The 21,775-nt window shown below is 35.8% G+C and overlaps 1 pseudogene; it reads left to right on the forward strand.

The window, feature by feature from the left end:
* The first annotated feature begins 2,445 nt into the window (after window positions 1-2,445).
* LOC149024528 (ABC transporter C family member 3-like) lies at window positions 2,446-21,334 on the forward strand (annotated as a pseudogene).
* Window positions 21,335-21,775: the final 441 nt, after the last annotated feature.

The raw sequence follows: 21,775 nt of genomic DNA on the forward strand, positions 1-21,775 counted from the left end.
GCGATCAAAATTTTGAAGAAGATTGATAGAGTTGGAAGTGTCGATCGGCGACAATGGTTGGGGTTGCTCTTCACCTCCATTGAGAATCTACTTCCAAGGTGGGGTCCAAAGAGGTGAAAGGGCTGAAATGGTAAAGCGGCTTCTTACCCACAAAGAAGGGAGAGGAGAGAGAGAGAGAGAGAGAGAGAGAGAGAGAGAGAGAGAGAGAGAGAGAGAGAGAGCAGAGAGAGAGTGAGACAACCCCCTGAAGGCCTAAAATCAATAGCCGGTTTCAAAAAAACCTATCTGAAACCCTAGAAAATCCAAACACATGCATTGATTTTTGTCTTTTTCTTTTAGTGGGTGGTTTCTGGTGATCGGTCGGTGATTGGTGGGTGATTAGTTTCTAGTGGGGCGAAGGAAGAAGATGGGTGAAGGGGTTTCCTTCACCGACCTATACTTTTTTAAGAATAGGGTATTGGGGATATTTTAGTTAAATTTCTTTTATTAAAAGCTTTGGGGTTATTTTAATCCTTCAACACTTAAAAGTTGATTACAATAATGGTCTCAGAAGGTGTTAGAGACCTCTCTAAATGCAAATATCATTTTCTTCATGAAAGTGACCCAACAAGATTTTAGCTTTCATTGAAGGACCGGCATATAAAATTTCCTATCTTATAACTTTACAAACTCTTCTTCAGTGTATAATCTCCATAATCAATGAATTATCCAAAAATGAATGTGTTGGTGCATTTCTTCTTGGATTTTCATTGGCGTGCTAGGGTTTGCAATTGACCCAAGAGAATGGAGAAATTTCAAGTTGTTGTGGATTCTATTTACCTCGGCGTATCAAAGACTTTGATGCCACTAAGAAAAGGCGACTCAAACTCATGGGTTTTTAACCTATACCATCACTACGCTAAGGGTACTGAAGAAGAAGAAGAAGAAAACCTACTCTACGATAACTAAAATAAAATTGTTAAGTGTAAATTGTTATTGATGTGTTGAGAGTTGTTTTTACAATGAGTTTTCACTGCTATTTATAGAGGAAGGGAATAACCACCTTTTGAAACCGCCTACGAGTACCCCTGAGATAATCTCCCATAGTTTTGGAGATAATAACATTTAAAACTCAAAAATATAACATAAAAGTAACTTATCATAATTGGATTGGCTTTCAACCTGCTTTCAACAAGTTTATTTTCGTCCTAAGCTATTACTGATTTGGCCCAATCTTTTGGTCCATTGGGTTCTTTTTAGAACTAGATTTATCACTACTACTAATTTTCTGGGGACTAACCCAATGAAAAACTCAAATTACGATACCATCAACACTAATAAAGGCCTAAAAGAACAAAATAAACTTTTACCCAAAAAAAAAAAAAAGGAAGAAAAATGAAAGAAAGAGTGAACAGATCTACGTTCATGCTATCCCGAATCATAGCTTGACTAGTCTTGGTCAATCCCGTTCAAAGTAATTCAGACCCATCACTTGTCAGGAAGTCCGTAGAGTTGCAGAGGCTATCCTTCAGGAAGTTAGGAATCATATAAAGCCAAAGTCGCCTTTCCCTCGTAGCCAAGAAACGTCTCCTAAAATCCTTTGAAGATCTGAAGGGAAATCTTTTCGATCTCTGGTGAAGTTGAATGTTTGCCATCTAGAAACATGCATGCATGGAATAATTTGAAGCTTCTACCTCAATAAGGTGATCTCTCTGTCTGTCTTTCTCTTGAACCCACTTGAAATTCCTGTTTTCCTCCTTTTCTATTGCTCTTTCTTTGGACACATTTAATATGATTTTCAAACTTCTCTTCACTTTGTGGTGACGAAGATGTGTTGAGTATCAGACTTAGGGTAAGCAAAAACCTTTTACCATGGAAGTACTTCCAACAAGGTCGTATTTAATTTAATTGTTTTAACTCTCTCTCCATCAAGCTTGACTGACTCAAAGCTGTACGCTACATCAAACTACTAGGGATCAAAAAGGAAACTGAGGTTTTCTTTAGTTAGTTTTCAATCAAAACCAAAGAACTTCTCATTAGGGAAGTTTTCATTTTCCTTTGGTAGTTTCAAATGACGCATTATCATAAGTTGTTTAGATTCCTTTTATAATTGGAAATATTCCTCTCCTCTAAATGTGAAAAACTGGTTCCATATATTTCAATTTTATCAATCCTATATATTGCTCTTAATAAATTTTTGAACATTTTTTATTATTATTATTTTTTAATTATTGATTTGTTTTTGTTTCACTAACAGGTTGAATGCTATGAGACCCTAATACTGATCCAAGTCTTTCTGGAACATGAAGATGGAAACGGTTGGTATCTGAATGCTAGAGTTTTTTTCCGCAATGTTTTTGCAGATGGGTTTGCATCTATCTGGAATATGATAAAGTTGATTGATTTGTATTGAACCTACGTAACTAGGTCACACATTACAAATAGAAAAAACAGAAGTTTTCAAAGATGGGTGGTTTTGAAGGTTCAAAGGATGGTATGAGTCTATTGGTACTTTTTACGGAATCTACAACAATTGTTATCATCATGCAAATGTTTTCAGCTGCTTCACACCTTATAATGTTGTTTTCTTTATCCATTTCTTGGGCTTGTAAGCGATGGAAGATGCGTACTCCTGAAAACTCAACAGCAGTGGTAAAGAATACATACTTATCTTACTACTGGTCAGCCCTTATATCTTGCATGGGTCTATCGTTTTTGTGATCTTCTCCTATGCGTTTTAAACTACCTTTCTGGGCACAAACATGATTGGACTGATCTAAAGCAGGTAGCTCAATTGGATTTCTCATTGAGAACACTCACATGGTTTGGCATCTCTATATACTTGCACATTGAGTTTTCTCATTCAAGTAATCGCAGGTTTCCAGTTCTACTAAGGATTTGGTGGGCTTTCTACTTCATAATGTCATGTTCCTATCTTATCATACATTTTGGTATGTATTGCAAGCATTTGCCCTTACCATTTCTACTATGGGCCTCCAATGGTGTGCCAATTATTGCTAGTCTATGCTTTTGTTATGTTGGCTTGTTAACAAAGGGAAAAGTGGGTGAAGATTATCACCTCTTGGATCCTCTTTTGAAAACAAGCTATAGTCAAAAAACTGATGGTGGTGATGAACAAGGACCAAGTGTCAATCCAGAGAAGATAACTCCATATGCAAGTGCCAATCTCCTTAGTATTTTTACTTTCTATTGGATGAACCCTTTACTTGCACTTGGGTATAAGAAAACATTGGACCTTGAAGATGTTCCTCAGCTTGCCAGTTGTGATACTACCAAAGAGATCTTTACTTGTTTTAGAAATAGACTTGATTCTGATCATGATGACAGTGGTGGTGCTAGACAAGTATGCACCCTCAAGCTAATAAAAGCATTGATTTTCCTGACAAGGAAAGAAATTTTAAGGACAGGGATATTCTCAATTGTATGCATATTGGCGTCTTATGTTGGTCCATACCTTATTAACTCATTCGTTAATTATCTCAATAGCTTTCACCAACTGAATTATGAAGGTTATGTTCTAGTGCTTATTTTCTTCTTTTCAAAGCTCATAAGGTGCCTCTTAGAGAGGCACCTATTCTTTCAATTCCGAAAAATGGCAAATAGAGTTCGCACTGCTTTATTTGCAATAATCTACGAGAAGGGACTCAGACTTTCAAGCCAATCAAAGCAGGGCAAGAGTAGTGGGGAGAACATTAATTTATTGAGTGTTGATGTTCAAAAGATTGGATTTTTCAGTTGGTACTTACATGATATATGGAGGGTTCCTGTCCAGATTGTTCTAGCATTATTCATCTTATACAGAAGTCTTGGGCTTGCGTCAGTTGTAGCTTTTGTTGCCACAATAATTTTGATGTTAGCAAATGTTCCACTAGGAATTCTACAAGAAAAACTTCAAGGAAAATTAATGGATTCAAAGGACCGAAGAATGAAGATGACATCTGAGGCTTTGAAGAACAAGAGGATTCTCAAGCTTCAAGGATGGGAGATGAAGTTCCTCAATAAGATATTTGAATTCAGAAATTTTGAAACAAGACGATTAAAAAAGTTACTTTATACATCAGCCATGGCTTCCTTTGTTTACTTGTGTGCTCCTTTATTTGTATCGATGGTCACTTTTGGGTTTTGTGTGCTCATGAAAATTCCATTAGAATCAGGGAAGATTTTGTCTGCACTTTCCACATTTGAGATATTGCAAGGGCCGATTTATAGTCTGCCAGACACAATATCCATGGCAGCTCAAATTAAAGTTTCCTTGGATAGAATAGCATCATTCCTTTGTCTAGATGATCTTCATCCAAAAATAGAAGAAAAACTTCCAAATGATAGTGATGACATTGCAATTGAAATAGTCAAGGGGAATTTCTCTTGGGACCTTCACTCCCCTAATCTCACATTAAAAGATCTTAATTTTCGAGTGCATCATGGTATGAGAGTAGCTATTTGTGGTTCAACTGGGTCAGGCAAGTCAAGCTTACTTTCATGCATATTGGGAGAAATTCCGAAGGTATCTGGGCACATTAAGTTGAGTGGAACAAAGGCCTATGTTGCACAATCGCCTTGGTTACAAAGCGGAAAAATAATAGACAATATATTATTTGGTCAGGATATGGACAAGGAAAGATATGAGATGATCCTTGAAGCATGTTCATTAAAGAAGGACCTAGAAATGTGGACTTATGGGGACCAAACTATCATAGGAGAGAGGGGGGTCAACTTGAGTGGTGGGCAAAAGCAAAGGATACAGATTGCACGTGCTTTGTACTATGATGCTGATATTTATTTGCTGGATGATCCTTTTAGTGCTGTGGATGCTCATACAGGAGCTCATCTATTTAAGGTAACTACTCTTTAAGCTTAAGTTCTAATTGTTTCCTTGATGAATTGACCCTCGTAATCATACATCTCATCATAACATTGTACCTTTGTTCACTAAATGATTTAAGAATAATAAAATAGTGACTATATAATAAAGAAGACATAAATATACACATTAAGCTAATGGTTTTCTATTGATTCACAGTGGCTCTTTTGGATAACTAAATGTGAATCTTTTTTATAGGAATGTTTGCTGGAAATATTATGTTCAAAAACAATAATTTATGTTACTCACCAAGTAGAGTTTCTTTCATCGGCTGATCTTATCATGGTGAGAATATGACATCTTAATTTCTAGACTTAATATTTACTTATTTTAAAAGTGATTATCTACTTTCTCTTGTTTGGCAGGTTATGAGAGATGGAAGGATTACTCAAGTAGGAAAATATAAAGAAATTCTTAGTTCAGGAGTTGATTTTACAAACTTAGTAGGTGCACATAAGAAAGCTTTAGAAGAACTTAATTCTATTGAACAAGGAATTACTTCGACTAATTTAACTACCAATGAGAAATGTGATAATAAACAAGATTTCGTTGGTCTAGAAAGACAACTTGTTCATGATGAAAAGATTGAAACGGATAGAACAAATTCAATTCAAGATGATGAAGAAAGTGAATCTAAAAGTTATGAACGTGAAATTTTGGTTGGGCCAAAAGTGCAACTTGTTCAAGAAGAAAAGAGGGAAAATGGTAGAGTTCGTCTTTCAATATATTGGAAATATGTTACGACTGCGTATAAAGGGGCATTCGGACCGTTCATATTGTTGGCACAAGTTATTTTTCAATTTCTCCTAATAGTTAGTAGTTATTGGATGGTGTTGTCTACCCCATTTTTAAAGGATACGAGATCTCATGTCAAAGAATCCACTCTCATCTATGTTGTTGTTTGTAAAGGGTATTTCTGTCTTTTGGTTTAGATTAGGACTGGGAGGTCTTATGTAAATGTTTCTAAGGGCAGCTTGGTCTTTACACAATGATGTATGTGTTATATCTATTGGGGTTGAGGAGAGAGGTAGCATTCGGTTCATTCATCTCATTTGCGATTTCTGAGTTTATTCCTCTCGATTCTCTGCTCTTGGTTCTGCTATGGTTTGTGAGGTTCTGATCTAGGGCTTGAAGGGATTTGGTGCTTGATCTTACTGCTGCTTCAAGAACTGTTGAAGCTTGGACTGCTTGAAGCTCTCTTGCTTCTGAAGGTGTGAGTTCTCCTTGCTGTTGGTGTGCTCGTTAGCCTTGAAGAGAAGAGTGGTTGCTGCTGTGTAATCAGGTGCACATGTTCTGAGTTGCCTTCTTCTTCTTGATTAGTTCATGCTTGGGGTTCTTGTTGGGTAGATTGATTAGGCTGTAACCTCCTTCTCTACCTATTGGATGATTGCATGATTTGATGAGTTGTTAACTCCTCCTTGGACGTAGGTCGATTGACCGAACCAAGTAAAAATACTTGTGTCTTGTCTCTTTCTTTCTTTCCTTGTTTCTTTGTATCTGTTCCGCTGCATAGTTAGGTTGATAATCCTTAACAGTTTTGGTATCATAGCCATTTACGTTCCTTGCCTGAGTCTGTTAACTCTTGGTTAACCTAGATTACTTTGTGATTTGTGTTTCTGATTAACATTGAATAATATATGCTAGTTCTTTGTATGATTCTTGAACCTCTATTGTTTCAATTACAATTTTCTGTTAAACCCTAGTTCTTGACCGAAACCCTAATCTAGGGTTTTACCTAAATTAGGTTAGGGCTTTGTTGTAATTGATCAATTGAAGTTGTTTGCATAAGATTTCCCTTCTCAATTCACTGAAATAGTTTTTCAATTTGGCAATATAACATGTATTTTGGTTCCGCCTTGGGGGTTTCTTGAAATTGGGTTAGAGCTTTGCCTTGACTACCTGTCTAGACTTGTTTGCATATTAGATCTCAAGATTATTGTTGAAATTAGAATCTAATTTAGTTGATTAACTTGAATAAGTGATTCGGCTGCTTAGGTTCTTTGAAAATAATTTGGGGGTTTTATGCTAAATAGATAGCATATATAAAATTAATGTTTCAGTTGTGTTTATAATCTGAAATTCAACATGTTTTGATATTCTGATTATAGTTGCATATAAATTCTGAAATCTGATTTTCTGTTAACTAATTACTGTTAACATTTCTTGGTAATTATTATTGGAGTTTTGTTTTTTGTGAAACATTAGCATTTGTTACCTGATTCTCTTGATTCAATTCTGATATTATCTTTTATTTCAGATCTTGTTTGACTAAATTCTGAAATCTGTTAAGAGATAATATCTTGTGTGTTACTGATATAACTAGTTAGATAAATTCTGACTGAGTATTCTTTAATTCTTTTGTCATGGCTCCTACCCGGTATGAGTTGGAGAAGTTTGATGGTAAGGGAGACTATATGGTGTGGAAGAATAGGATGCATGCTATTCTTATACAAAACAAGTGTCATAAGGCTTTAAAGACTGATAAAGAACTTCCATTGTCCATGACTGATGAAGAAAAGGAAGATATGCAAGATATGTGCTATAGCACTATTATTTTGCACCTAAGTAACACCGTAATGAGAAGGGTAAGAGAGTGTAAGACGGCTGCCCAGGTTTGGCTTAAACTTGAACAATTATATATGGCTGCCTCTATTCCTAGTGTTACATTATTGAAAGAACAATTGTTTAGTTTCAACATGGATGCTTCTAAGTCTTTAACTGATAATGTAAAAGACTTTTATAAATTATCATGTGATTTGGCTGATTTGGATGAAAAGTTATCTGATAATACCCTTGCTGTCCTATTGTTGAAATCTTTGCCTGATTCTCATGTTGGTGTCAAAAATGCTATTAAGTATGGTAGACAATCTATAACCCTTGATGATGTGATGGAAGCATTGAAAATTAGGGATATAGAATTGAAAACTGAGAGGAAGGTAAAGCATGTTAGTGATGGCTTGTTTGTTAACTTTGATAATAAAACCATGCATGAAACTAAGAAGAAGTTCAACAATAATAATAAGAAAAAGAAGAAGTTTGTTGCAAAGAACACTAATGTTAATACAAATCAGAATTTTAATGGAAAGTCTTATAATAACAAGAGGGTTTGTTATTATTGTAAGAAAGAGGAACACATAAGAAAGTATTGTAGAGAGAGACTTCAAAAGTTGCAAAGTGAGAATGGAAATGAGAGAATGGAGGCCACACATGTGGCTGATGTTACTAGTGATGCACTAGTGGTTTCATCTTGTAGTGATCATGATGCTTGGATCTTAGATTCAGGCTGTACCTTTCATATGACTTCTAGAAGGGAGTGGTTTATCACCTTTGAGTCTATTAGAGGTGGTAAAGTATTAATGGGTAATGATCATGCTTGTGATGTTATGGGGATTGGATCAATAAGACTTAAATTGAATGATGGGACTGTTAGAGACTTAAAGGAGGTGAGACATGTACCTGGACTTAGGAGAAACCTGTTGTCCCTGAGTCAGCTTGATACTAGGGGTTTTCATTATACCTCTAGGGATGGTTCTCTTAGGGTTATGAGGGGTAGTAGTGTAATTCTAACTGCTGATTTGAAGAATGGTTTATACTTCTTAAATGGAAGTGTGGTTTTAAGGGCTGCATCAGTCTCTAGTGGGGTTCTTAGTGAGGTGGAGCTATGGCATAGGAGATTGGGTCATATAAGTAGTAAGGGGCTTGGACACTTGTATAAAAGTGGCCAGATAAGTCTTAAGAAATTTAGCCCTTTGACTTTTTGTGATGTGTGTGCCATAGGTAAGCTCCATAAGACTAAATTCCCTCATTTTTCATATAAAACCTCTCATGTGCTTGAATATATACATTCTGATTTGTGGGGAAGTCCACATGTACCTTTATCTCTTTCTGGTGCCCAATATTTCTTGTCTATTATTGATGATTACTCTAGAAAGACATGGCTGTATTTTCTTAGGGATAAATCAGTTGTCTTTGATAAGTTCCTAGAGTGGAAAGTATTAGTTGAAAATCAAACTGAAAAGAAAATCAAGAAACTTAGAACTGATAATGGTCTTGAATTTGTGAATGAAAAGTTTCTGATTTTTAGTAAGGAACATGGTATTACTAGACATAGAACATGCACCTATACTCCTCAGCAGAATGGAGTGGCTGAGAGGATGAATAGGACAATCATGGATAGGGTTAGATGCATGTTGATTGAATCTGGCCTAAGTAAGAAATTTCGGGCTGAAGTCGCTAATACTGACTTGTTATGTCATTAATAAATCTCCTTGTTCCTCTGTTGATTTTGAAACACATGATTTTAGGTGGAGTAAAGTGCATACTGATTACAATTTGTTGAAACCTTTTGGTTGTGTTTGTTTTGTTCATCAAAACAATGGTAGAATTGAGCCTAGGGGTAGGAAGTGAATCTTCCTAGGGTATCCTTTAGGAGTTAAAGGATATACGCTTTGGTGTTTACAAGATAAGAAAATTGTAATTAGTAGAGATGTTAAATTCAATGAACTTGAATTTCTGAAAATTGATTCATCAAGTGTTAGACCTAACTCCAATGATCTAGACAAGGCTATATTTGAGGTGGAGTTAGGGGATAAGTCTAAAACTGTGGTTGATGAATCTGATCCTAAGATTGAGGATGATGATTTAGAAGTTGGAAGTGATTCTTTTGATGTTAAAGAAGAGCTTAAAGATGAGGATCCTTTAGATGGTTATTTGTTGGCAAGAGATAGGTCTAAAAGAGAGATAAAGAGACCTTCTAGATATGCTAATATGTGTGAATCTAATGGGAGTCCAAATCTGATTTCTTATGCTTTAAATGTAGCTGGCCAACTTGAGGGATGTGAGCCTAGAACCTATAAAGAGTCTCTTGAATGTGGGGACAGCAAGCTTTGACTTGTTGCCATGAAAGATGAGATGGAATCTTTAATGAAAAATCAGACTTGGACTCTTGTAGATAGACCCAAAGGAAAGAAACTTATTGGTTGTAAGTGGGTTTATAAATTTAAGGCTGGTATTCCTGGTGTTGAACAACCAAGGTATAAGGCAAGATTAGTAGCTAAGGGGTATTCCCAAGTTGAGGGAATTGATTATAATGAAGTGTTTTCACCTGTCGTGAAACATACTTCTATTAGAGTGCTTCTTGCCCTAGCTGCTCTCTTTGATCTTGAATTTGAACAATTAGATGTGAAAACTGCATTCTTGAATGGTAAGTTAGATGAGCATATTTATATGGTTCAGCCTGAGGGCTTTGTTGTGAAGGGGAGTGAGACAAAGGTCTCTTTATTGTTTAGGTCATTGTATGGCTTGAAACAATCTCCTAGGCAATGGTATAAAAGGTTTGATGAATTCATGCTTAAGAATGATTATAAGAAAAGCTCCTATATAGTTGTATTTATTATTGTGAGTTTAGCATTAATTCTTTCATTTATCTTTTACTTTATGTTGATGACATGCTTATTGCATTAAAGGATAAATCTTAGATTTGTAAGCTTAAATCTATGTTGAAATCTGAGTTTGAAATGAAAGATTTAGGGGCTGCTAAAAGGATTCTTGGCATTGATATTCATAGAGATAGGCCTAGTGGTGTTTTGACCTTGTCTCAGGTTGGATATATTCATAAACTTATTAACAAGTTTGGACATGATAATATTAGGAGTGTTAATACTCCTCTTGGTGCTCATTTTAAGCTTAGAATGGATTCTAATGCTGCTGTAACTTATAGATCATATCAAGAATGTGTTGGTAGCCTCATGTATTCTATGGTTTGTTATAGACCTGATATAGCATATTCTGTTGGTCTTGTTTGTAGATACATGAGTAGGCCATGTGGTTCACATTGGGATGCAGTTATGTGGTTGTTGAGATATTTGAAAAATTCTGCATCTTATAAAATTGTTCATGATAATTCTTGTGTTGATAAGCTAGACATTGTTGGATATTGTGACTCTGATTTTGCCTCTGATTTAGATAAGAGAAGGTCCATTACTGGATACTTATTTACTCTTGGTGGGAATCTAGTGAGTTGGAAGTTCACACTCCAACATGTGGTGGCACTTTCAACCACTGAGGCTGAGTACATTGCCTTGTCTGAGGTTGTGAAGGAATGCATGTGGCTTAAGGGGCTTCTAGGGGAGCTTGGTTTTCATGACTTGCATTCTCTTGTTTATTGTGATTCCCAGAGTGCTTTGTGTCTTGCTAGGAACAGTGTGTTTCATGAGAGAACAAAGCATGTTGATGTAAAATTGCATTTCATTAGAGATATAATTGATAAGGGTTTAATTGATATATGTAAGATAGATACTTCCATTAACCCTGCTGATATAATGACTAAGGTTGTACCTGTTAATAAGTTTAAGTCTACTTTAAACTCGTTGAAATTATTATCTCTATAATTTGTTTTTTACATTGTTTTTTATATTTGTTTGATGGGTTAATATTTACTCTCATGTACATGCAATTATCAAAATAAGCAGAGTCAAGGTGGAGAATGTTGTTTGTAAAGGGTATTTTTGTCTTTTGGTTTAGATTAGGACTAGGAGGTCTTATGTAAATGTTTCTAAGGGCAGCTTGGTCTTTACACAATGATGTATGTGTTATATCTATTGGGGTTGAGGAGAGAGGTAGCATTCGGTTCATTCATCTCATTTGCGATTTCTGAGTTTATTCCTCTTTGTTCTCTGCTCTCGGTTCTGCTATGGTTTGTGAGGTTCTGATCTAGGGCTTGAAGGGATTCGGTGCTTGATCTTAATGTTGCTTCAAGAACTGTTGAAGCTTGGACTGCTTGAAGCTATCTTGCTTCTGAAGGTGTGAGTTCTCCTTGCTGTTGGTGTGCTCGTTAGCCTTGAAGAGAAGAGTGGCTGCTGCTGTGTAATCAGGTGCACATGTTCTGAGTTGCCTTCTTCTTCTTGATTAGTTCATGCTTGGGGTTCTTGTTGGGTAGATTGATTAGGCTGTAACCTCCTTCTCTACCTATTGGATGATTGCATGATTTGATGAGTTGTTAACTCATCCTTGGACGTAGGTCGATTGACCGAACCAAGTAAAAACACTTGTGTCTTGTCTCTTTCTTTCTTTCCTTGTTTCTTTGTATCTGTTCCGCTGCGTAGTTAGGTTGATAATCCTTAACATATGTTTATATTGCTTTGACCCTTGGAAGCTTTCTCTGTGTACTTATAAGGTCTATGCTCATTGTAACTGCTGGATACAAAACAGCTACTCTACTTTTCAACAAAATGCATTTATGTATTTTTCGTGCTCCTATGTCATTCTTTGATTCTACTCCAAGTGGAAGGATTCTAAATCAGGTTAGTAAACATGTTTAATTACTTACTTTCATCCAAATGATGTTTTATTATGTAGTTCTTTTATATATTATTTCTTCATACAGGTATCCATAGATCAGAGTGTTGTTGATGCTGTTATTCCACATAAAATTGAAGAACTTCTTATCTCAATGGTAGAATTCCGGGAACTATTGCAGTAATGTCGCAAGTTGCATGGCAAATCTTAATAATTTTTATTCCGATGATTGTGACGTGCATATGGTATTAGGTAACTCTGTAGTACTTTAATTTTCATGCTTAAAGTCTCAAATCTATCTCAGTTATATTTTTTCAAGGTTCATACAGCATAGACAAGTTGGTTCAAGTTCTGTTTTATTAATAATTAATAAAATATTCTCGATAGACCTAGTAGGTATGTAAATGCTTCAGAATATAAGTTATGATCTAAAGAATAATATTCCTATTAATTTATAAGTAATATATGAAAAGCAATATTTATCTTATATTGTAATTCAGAGAAAAATTATCCGATAATTGAATGAGGCAAATGTTGTTGAAGTAAAATGTGCATTGAAAGCAATAATGATGTGTCTTTGTATACATAGGATTTCTTAAATATGTAAACAAATTACAATAATAAATGACCTAGTACGGGATCAAGGTAAATCCCTTCATCCACGACCCAGGTCCTCACATTTGCTTTTGATTTCCACCATTTCCTTAACTCTTCCACTGAATTCACCCCACCCCATTGCACACAGAAGATGACAATCATTGCCACAGTTTTGAATGAAAGTACTCGACAGACAAGTGATCAATGTCTGCACATTCACATAGGAAGCAACCGAAGACAAGCTGGATTGCTGGCTGCTGTATAGAAGCCATCATTTGGAATCCTTCTTAAGCAAATCCTCCACCAAAGATTGTTTATCATGGTTGAACACCCCAAACCGCCACATACCCCAAAGATTGTCAAATATTTGAATTTGAATTACAACTTGTTTACAATCAAACTCTACAACTTGTTGATACTTTAACTATAGCTCAAACTCTTCTTGATCCGTTGGAGATAAGATCAACCGATGATAGAGTTAGTAACGGTGGATATGAATTTGAATTTGAATTCATAGACTTATCCTTTACACTCCCCCGCAAGGTCATTGGTTGAGAACAGACAGTGATCTTGGATTTTAAAATTTTGAATCTTGGAGCAGATATGCCTTTGGTGAGCATGTCTGCGATTTGGTCTCCTGTGGGAACAAATCAGATTGAAAGATTTTTTAAGGCTACTTGTTCACGAACAAAATGATAGTCAATCTTGATGTGTTTGGTTCGTGCGTGAAAGACCGGATTAGCAACAAGGTAAGTAGCTACAATATTATCGCAATATAGAGTTGGTGCAGAAGTGACAACCCCAAGTTCAAGCAGTAGCTGACATAACCATATCAACTCAGCGGTAGCATTAGCAAACCCTTTGTACTCAGATTCTCTAGAGGAGTGGGCTACAATGGGTTGTTTCTTGGAACTCCAAGAGATCAAGTTAGGGCTCAAGTAGGCACATTAGTCACTTGTAGATCGTCTATCAATAGTTGAACCGGCCAAGTCCGCATCACTAAATGCAGTGAGAGAAAGATTAGTTGTTGGCCGAAATAGAATTCCATGGGATGGGGTCTCTTTTAGATAACGAAGAATTTGCTTAACTGCAGCCCAATCATCAATTAAGGCGATGCATGTATTGACAAACCCTATTGACAGCAAATGCTATATCAAGGCGTGTGGGAGTCAAATACTGAAGGGCACCCACTGTACTTCTATATTGGCACAGATCATCATAGAGGGGAAGTTCCTCAAAGGTTGCTTTTGGTGATGGATGTCGGGGTTGCTACTGATTTTGTTTCATGCATATTGTCCTTCGCAAAAGATCTGAAGAATATTTTGACTGGCAAAGATATAAACCATGAGATGAGCGAGTGACCTCGACCCCTAAAAAGTAGTTTAAGTCATCGAGATCTTTGATGGCGAATTCCTTGCCAATGGCCATAATGACAAAATTAACCTCGGAAGAATTAGATCCAATGAGAACAATGTCGTTCACATATACAAGAAGATAGATTGTTTGATGTGTTGAAGTATAAAAATATAGTGCCGTATCAGATGAGAACTGTGAGAATCCTATAGCGAGTAAATAACTGCCAAGCCGATGAGACCATGCCCTAGGGGCTTGTTTTAAACCATATAAAGCTTTCTGAAGGTGACATACATAAGTAGGTCTCTCTGGATCAATGAAACCTTGTGGTTGAACCATGTAAACCTCTTCAGATAATTCACCATTTAAAAATGCATTTTGAACATCCAATTGGCAAAGAGTCCTTCCTTGGGCAACTGCCAGCGATAGAATCAAGCGTATGGTAGTAGGTTGACAACGACACTAAAAGTATCAAAATAATCAATTCCTTCACGCTGATGAAATCCCTTGGCGACCAAACAAGCCTTATAACATGAAATAAATCCATCACTGTTTCGTTTGATTCTGTTAACCCATTTATTTCTAATCAAATTCATGTAGGGCTGATGAGGAACTAGACTCCAAGTACCATTACGTAAGAGAGCATCAAATTCGTCACTCATAGCAAGCCTTCATTTGGGGTCTTTACTGGTAGTGGTATATGAGGTGGGTTCTGTTTCAAGATTATCAACAAAAGAGGTGACTAGGAGGTTCAGTTTAGAGATGGGTTTAGGATTACCCGTTTTGGATTGGGTTTGCACATGGTAAGGTTGAGGTTGAGTTGGTTGGGATGGTGCATGTGAGTTATGGGCTAGGGTTTCCGGTGTAAGGAGAGGTTGAGATAAAGTTTACAAAAGTTCAAAATTTGAATTTGAATTTGAATTTCGACTGGGAAAGGAGAGTTCAAAATTTGAATTTGAATTCGAAGTTTGGATGGGGTGGGAAAATTCAAATTTTGAATTTGAATTAGAATTTCGGGTGGGATGGGAGATTTCAAATTTTGAATTTGAAAAGAGATTATTAGCTGTAACTATGGTGGGAGTGTAGTGAGAGCGGGAAGGGTGGTTAAGAGGTTGAGTTGCAAAGGGAAACTTGCTTTCATCAAAAACTACATGTCTAGAGATGTAGGATCAGCCAAGAGTTGGATCATAACATACATACCCCTTGTGTGAGTTGTTGTATCAAAGAAAGATACATTGCCTGGAGCGATATTGCAGCTTGTTTTTATTATAAGGCCATAACCAAGGAAAACATTCACATCTGAAGATTCTGAGAAATAAAAGATCTGGATCTTTGTGATATAACATCTAAAATGGAGATTTATTCCCAATTATCGGTGTAGACATTCAGTTAATTAAGAAGACGATCGTTTCAAAGGCGGCTGGCCAGAAAATAAGGGGGACTAAAACACGAGACATAAGAGCAAGGCTTGTTTCTACTATATGTCTATGCTTTCATTCCGCTCACCCATTCTGTTCATAAGTGTGTGGGCATGAATACCGATGAGATATACCATTCTCTTTAAAAAAATTATCAAAATATTCATATTCCTTGGCACCATTAGATTGAAAAACTTTAATCTTGGAATTAAAGACATTGGTTGCATAATAATAGAATTGCTTGAATATTAAAATTGCATCAGAATGACGTACAAGTGGAAAAATCCATGTAAATCTGCTATAGTCATCTAAGAAAGAAATATAATAACTATAACCTTGCGTAGATGGTGATAGAGAGGGGCCCCAAATATCAGAGTGCAATAATTGGAATGGAGATACTGCCCTTAATTTATTCAACTTGAAAGGCAATTTATGTGTTTTTCCCATCTGGCATGGGACACACAAAACTGTTGTAGTAGATGAAGGTTGATCCAAGCCTAAAACTGCGAAAGAGAGAGTCCATAATTCTCTTTGATGGATGCCCTAATTGGTCATGTCACACTTCTTAAGGCACATGTTCGCTGAGATGAACAGAGGGAGATGTGGATGGTGGATGGAAGTGATAGAGGCCAGGTTCAATTGATCCTTGAAGTAGACTAGTCTCTGTTTTGAGATCCTTCACAAAGCAAGAACTTGGATGAAATTCCACATAAATATCATTATCACGTGTAAAAATTTACTCATAAAGAGCAAATTCTTAGTAATAGAAGGAACATGTAGCACTGTAAATAAAGTAAGAATTTTTGAAGGTGTTGATAGAGAAGCACTTCCAATATTATATGCAAACCTAGGCCATTACCAATGTGAAGTTGATCCGTACCATGGTAAGGCATTGTTGTATCCATGTGGGTTACATTGGACATAACATGATGAGTGGCCCTTGAGTAAGAGTACCAAGAAGGATCAAATGAAGTCGTGGGTCCTACCAAGAAAGCTTCTGGAGAAGAATTCAGCTTGGAGGCATTGTCACCTGGTGCATAAAGAAAATAACATAGCACCGTTGTATGATTAGTTTTGCTGCAAATTTGACAAGCAACCATAGGGGTAGGGAGGAGAGGTGGAAGATGTTTTGCATGTCAACCACGATTGGAGTAACCTCGAGCTCGTCCTCTGCCATAGCTATGAAAGGGGCCACGATTTTGGCTAGTGGGTGGTGGGGGGTTGATCTGGTGGATAGATTAACTTTTGATGAAGGCAAGTCAAATTGTTGTCTTGTTTGATCTTTGAAGATTTCTTAATTCAGCAAAAGGCCTATGGAATCATCAAGGGGAAGAGGGTCATGACGGGAGGTAATTGAGGTAGCAAAGGATTCATATTCATGGCTTACGCCACAAAGCATTGTGAGGATGATATCAACATCAAAAACTGAGTGAGCAACGGCGACAAGATGATCAACAATAGATTTAATCTTATGAACATACTCGGCCATCAAAGAGTGGCTTTTGTGAATTTGGAAGAGTTGGTATTTCAATTGCATTATGCGGGCTTGAGATTGGGAGGCATAAGTCCATTCAAGGGAATTCCAAGCAGTGTGGGAAGTGGTGAGACCAACGATTTGAGAGAGAGCACTTTCAGAAAGGGAGGAGATGATCCAAGATAAGATCATCTGATCTTGCTTGCACCATTGAAAATATGCAGAGTTAGGAATGGAGGTTGATGTGGGTGATGTGGTGGAGGGATTGGGTATGGTTTGAGGAGGAGCTGGATTGGTTCCATCGACATAGCCATAAAGGTCATGTGCATTAAGTAGAGGAAGAAATTGTGATTTCTAGAGGAGATAGTTGCTTCAATCAAGCTTTATAGGTAGGAGAGAAACGATGTTGGTAGGTGAAATCAGAGAAGAAGCCATGTCAGTGGTGGAGCTGGTCCTGAGGATCGTGTAGACGGTGGTCAGAGGCTAAAAAACTAATACCAAGTTAGACTTTCGTTTGAGAGAGAATTCTTCCACGCTCTAATTAGTGAGTAGGAGATGTGTATTAAATTATTTAAATTACAATTCAAATATTTGAATTTGAATTACAACTTGTTTAGAATCAAACTCAGCAACTTGTTGATACTATAGCTCAAACTCTTATTGATCGATTGGAGATAAGATAAATCGATGATAGAGTTAGTTACAGTGGATTTGAATTTGAATTTGAGTTCAGAGACTTACAAAAAAAAAAAAAACTTTAAATGAATTAAACAAATACTACAGAATTTGGATACCATTGCTCTCATGTTCTTCAAAGTTTTGTTGAATTTGGGATAAAATTTCTCATCTAGTGAACATGGTCTACATTATATTATTTCTATTTTTAGACCTTCTTTCTATCCAAAAATTGACCTTTTTTACTGCTATTCCAAGGATAATTTCTAGGAAAAAAATATGTTTGTTTGATGCATAATAAAATCTAATTCTAAATCTAAAAAGATATAAAATAGTAATTGTTATACACTATAATTTTTATACTTAATAGCAAAGACAATGACAGGCTTGACAATTGCGGTAGTAATAATGATGGTGGTGGGGGCAACTAAAGCCATACTCAAATGAAATGTTGAACTTTTGACCCAAAAAAAAAATGTGGAGGTGGCAAAAGTGGTAGTGATGGTGGTGGAAATAGAGGTGGTAGAGGTACGATCATATGGTAAACATTAAATTACTGCTTTGCCCATCTAATAAACGATGTAACTCATAAAAAGCATCACTTCATTTTCTAGTTTATCTTTTGGGATAGAGAAGTTGCAAATCGGTGCTTTTTTTTTAGTAAAATATTCATCCTAGTTCATTCTTTGGAACAAAAATAAACATATACAAACATATTTCAGCTTTGATTTTAATTCTCATGAACAAATAAAGGAAAATAGAGAAAAAGAAGTATAATCATGTAGGCCTTGTTTAAGTAATGTGCATTTTAACGGACATCTAATAAAACTACTAAATTTGAACCCCTTGTTGACATTAATATCATTGTTAACCATTTAAATGAAATCCATTCACATTAGAAACCTTTATTTAAAATATATATATATATATATATATATATATACATCATTTAAAAACTAACTTCACATTTATTTGTCATTGGTTTATGTTTTCCTAAACTCTTTTTGTGTATCTTATCTTGTAGCAATACTACATATCTTCTGCAAGAGAACTATCACGGTTGGATGGAGTATGTCAAGCTCCAATTATACAACATTTTGTTGAATCTATTTCAGGTTCAACTACAATTAGATGCTTTAATCAGGAAAAAAGGTTTATTGACACAAATTTCAAGCTAGTGGATGGATATTTTCGACCTAAATTTCATTTTTTCTGGGGCAATAGAATGGTTATGCTTCCGTATGGATATATTAGCATCTATCACTTATGCTATCTTTTTGGTATTTTTAATCTTAGTGCCAAAGGGAGTAATCAATCCTAGTAAAACCTTGAACTTTAAGATCTTTTGAAGTCACCCTTTTAATGGATAAGAGTTAACATGAAAGTATGCCCTTGAATTTATTCATTTTCTGTTTTCTCTTGAAGGTGTTGTCGGTTTAGCAATCACATATGGTCTTGGTTTCAGTATATATAAGGTTGTATGGGATCTTTTGTGGTCTTGAAAATAATATCATATCCATTGAGAGGATACTACAATATGTCGATATCCATAGTGAGCCTCCTTTGTTGATAGAAGAAAATAGGCCAGATCATGAATGGCCATCACAAGGGAAAATTGATATGGAAAAACTACAAGTAATCCTCATTCTCGATTCATTGAGTTGTTATTTCCTCATTATTGTAGTTCTTTGAATTCATGTTGTTATATAATTTTCTACGTCTTGTGATTTGATTACTTAATGAATAAATGTAAGTGCGATATGCTCCACATCTCCCTCTTGTATTGCGAGATTTCACATGTACTTTTCCTGGAGGAAAGAAGATTGGCATCGTTGGGCGTACTGGAAGTGGCAAATCAACTCTTGCACAAGTTCTTTTCCGCTTGATTGAACCTACAAGTGGTCAAATTTTGATAGATGACATCAACATCTCCACGATTGGCTTGCAAGACTTGCGGTCTAGATTAGGCATCATTCCACAAGACCCAACAATGTTTGAAGGGACTATAAGAAATAATCTTGATCCTCTTGAAGAGTATGCTAATGAGCAGATTTGGGAGGTTAGTTTTTTTTTTTTTTTTTTTTTTTCCTCTCTTTTAATAAATGATATTTGACTACATTTAACATAGGATGTACATATTTTTTGCTTTCTAACGATACACAAAAGGCAACACATCAGTGGACTAGTTGAGTTGGTAATGCATCTCTATGAAAAAAATTTCTTCTTATAGTTGTGTGTATATATATATATATATATTTAAATCCTATATGATAATATTAAAGTCATTTCAATTAATGCAATTTATCATCCAATGATTCACAACCAACAGACCCATCGAAACTTATTGGACAAGTATCTCTATGATGTCTTTTCTTTTGGTTCAATTGTTTAAGTTTTCATTTTAATTCAAATTTCCAAATCCTTTAGGACCTGTTTGGTTACATGAGTCTAGAGATTTCAAATATTTAGAGATTTCAAATGCAAGCAGGGGGGATGCCGCTCCCGCAGACCGACCGCAAAGCACCTACGGACGGTAGGGAAGGGGAACCGGTCAAGCGCCTCACAAACCGCGTCAGCCGATCTCCCAACCAACACAATTTTATTTGCCCTGTTTGAGTTTAGTTGATCTCGTTTTGTCTCGCCGTCCACAGGCCCTAAAGTCATAATTTATAAAATTAACTGTTTGGTTAACTGAAAATGTGGAATGAAATCTGTAAATTTATCTGTCATTTTTGTGAATGTGCAAATGTTTAGCGTTTTTATAGTAAGCATAAATCTATAGATTCACATTTTTAGTGTAAAAAGATGAATCTCTGGATTTCATGAATCTAGAGATTTTCACAACCAAAAGGGTATAAATCTCGCATTCATGAATCCAGAGATTTCAAATCTCTGGATTCATGTAACCAAACAGGTCTTTAGATGAAGTTTGTGCTAGGAGATTCGTTTTATTGCAAACTAGAAGTGCACTATTTTACTCTTTTCTTCGATTCCCACTTGTCATTGGCTTGTTTGTTCGATTTATATGTTCTTGTAACTCATCTATAAACATCAACTATTTGCCACATATAAAACCAAGCAGTGTGGTATGCTAACAATAATTATTATTTTTTGGCCCTCATGCTTTAGATAGATGTCAACTTGGTGATGAAGTTAGAAAGAAGGAAGGAAAACTTAATTCTCTTGGTTTGTTATTCTCTTAAATCACTAAATATTGAAGTTTCTTAACATCAATATAGAAGGTTATTTATACTGTAATTGGCATAAATGTCTATTTTGTTACATCTTAGCCCCTCCCCCCCCCCCCCCCCCCCCCCCAAAAAAAAAAAAAACCAACCCAAACATAAGGGAAAAAATCCACGAAAATAAGATTTTGAATTATTAACTCATTTTCATGTGGTGGTGGCTATTATAGTGACTGAGAATGGAGAGAACTGGAGTATTGGCCAAAGACAATTAGTCTGCTTAGGACGGGTGTTACTCAAAAAGAGTAAAATCATAGTACTTGATGAAGCTACTACATCAATTGATACTACTACCGACTATCTAATCCAACAAACGCTTAGGCAACACTTTTCAGGGTCTACTGTCATTACAATTGCACATAGGATAACATCAATTCTTGATGTCAATATGGTCCTACTTCTCGATAATGGTTAGTAACCGTTATTATTATTACACAACAATCAAATGGATTCAATTAAGTGTGGTAAGTGTCTTATCATCTATTTAGTAATTTCCTAACTATATTAGCATTTTTCTTATCTTAAACAGGGCAAATACTAGAATATGATTCTCCTAAAAAATTACTAGATATCAAGTCCTCAGCATTTTCAAGGCTTGTTGGGGAGTATATTCACATAAATAATTCTTAGTTTTTGAGGATAAGTAACTTTTGGTTGTTTATATGCAAGCAGGATGCGTAGACTAAGGTGCGATTTTGTTGTAAGAGGACAATAAAGAAAAGAGACACTATTTTAGTTTACATTCTACAAAACTGAATTATTGGTGGTTGAAAACAAGAGAATTATAATATGGCACATTGCAAAGAATTGAGGTCATGTGATGTATTGGATCCAAGTTCATTGTTCACCTGCTCTC

The sequence above is a fragment of the Hakea prostrata genome, chromosome 2 (assembly GCF_041222555.1).
Source record: "Hakea prostrata isolate BN-2017 chromosome 2, UWA_Hpros_2, whole genome shotgun sequence".
Classification (NCBI taxonomy): Eukaryota; Viridiplantae; Streptophyta; class Magnoliopsida; order Proteales; family Proteaceae; genus Hakea; species Hakea prostrata.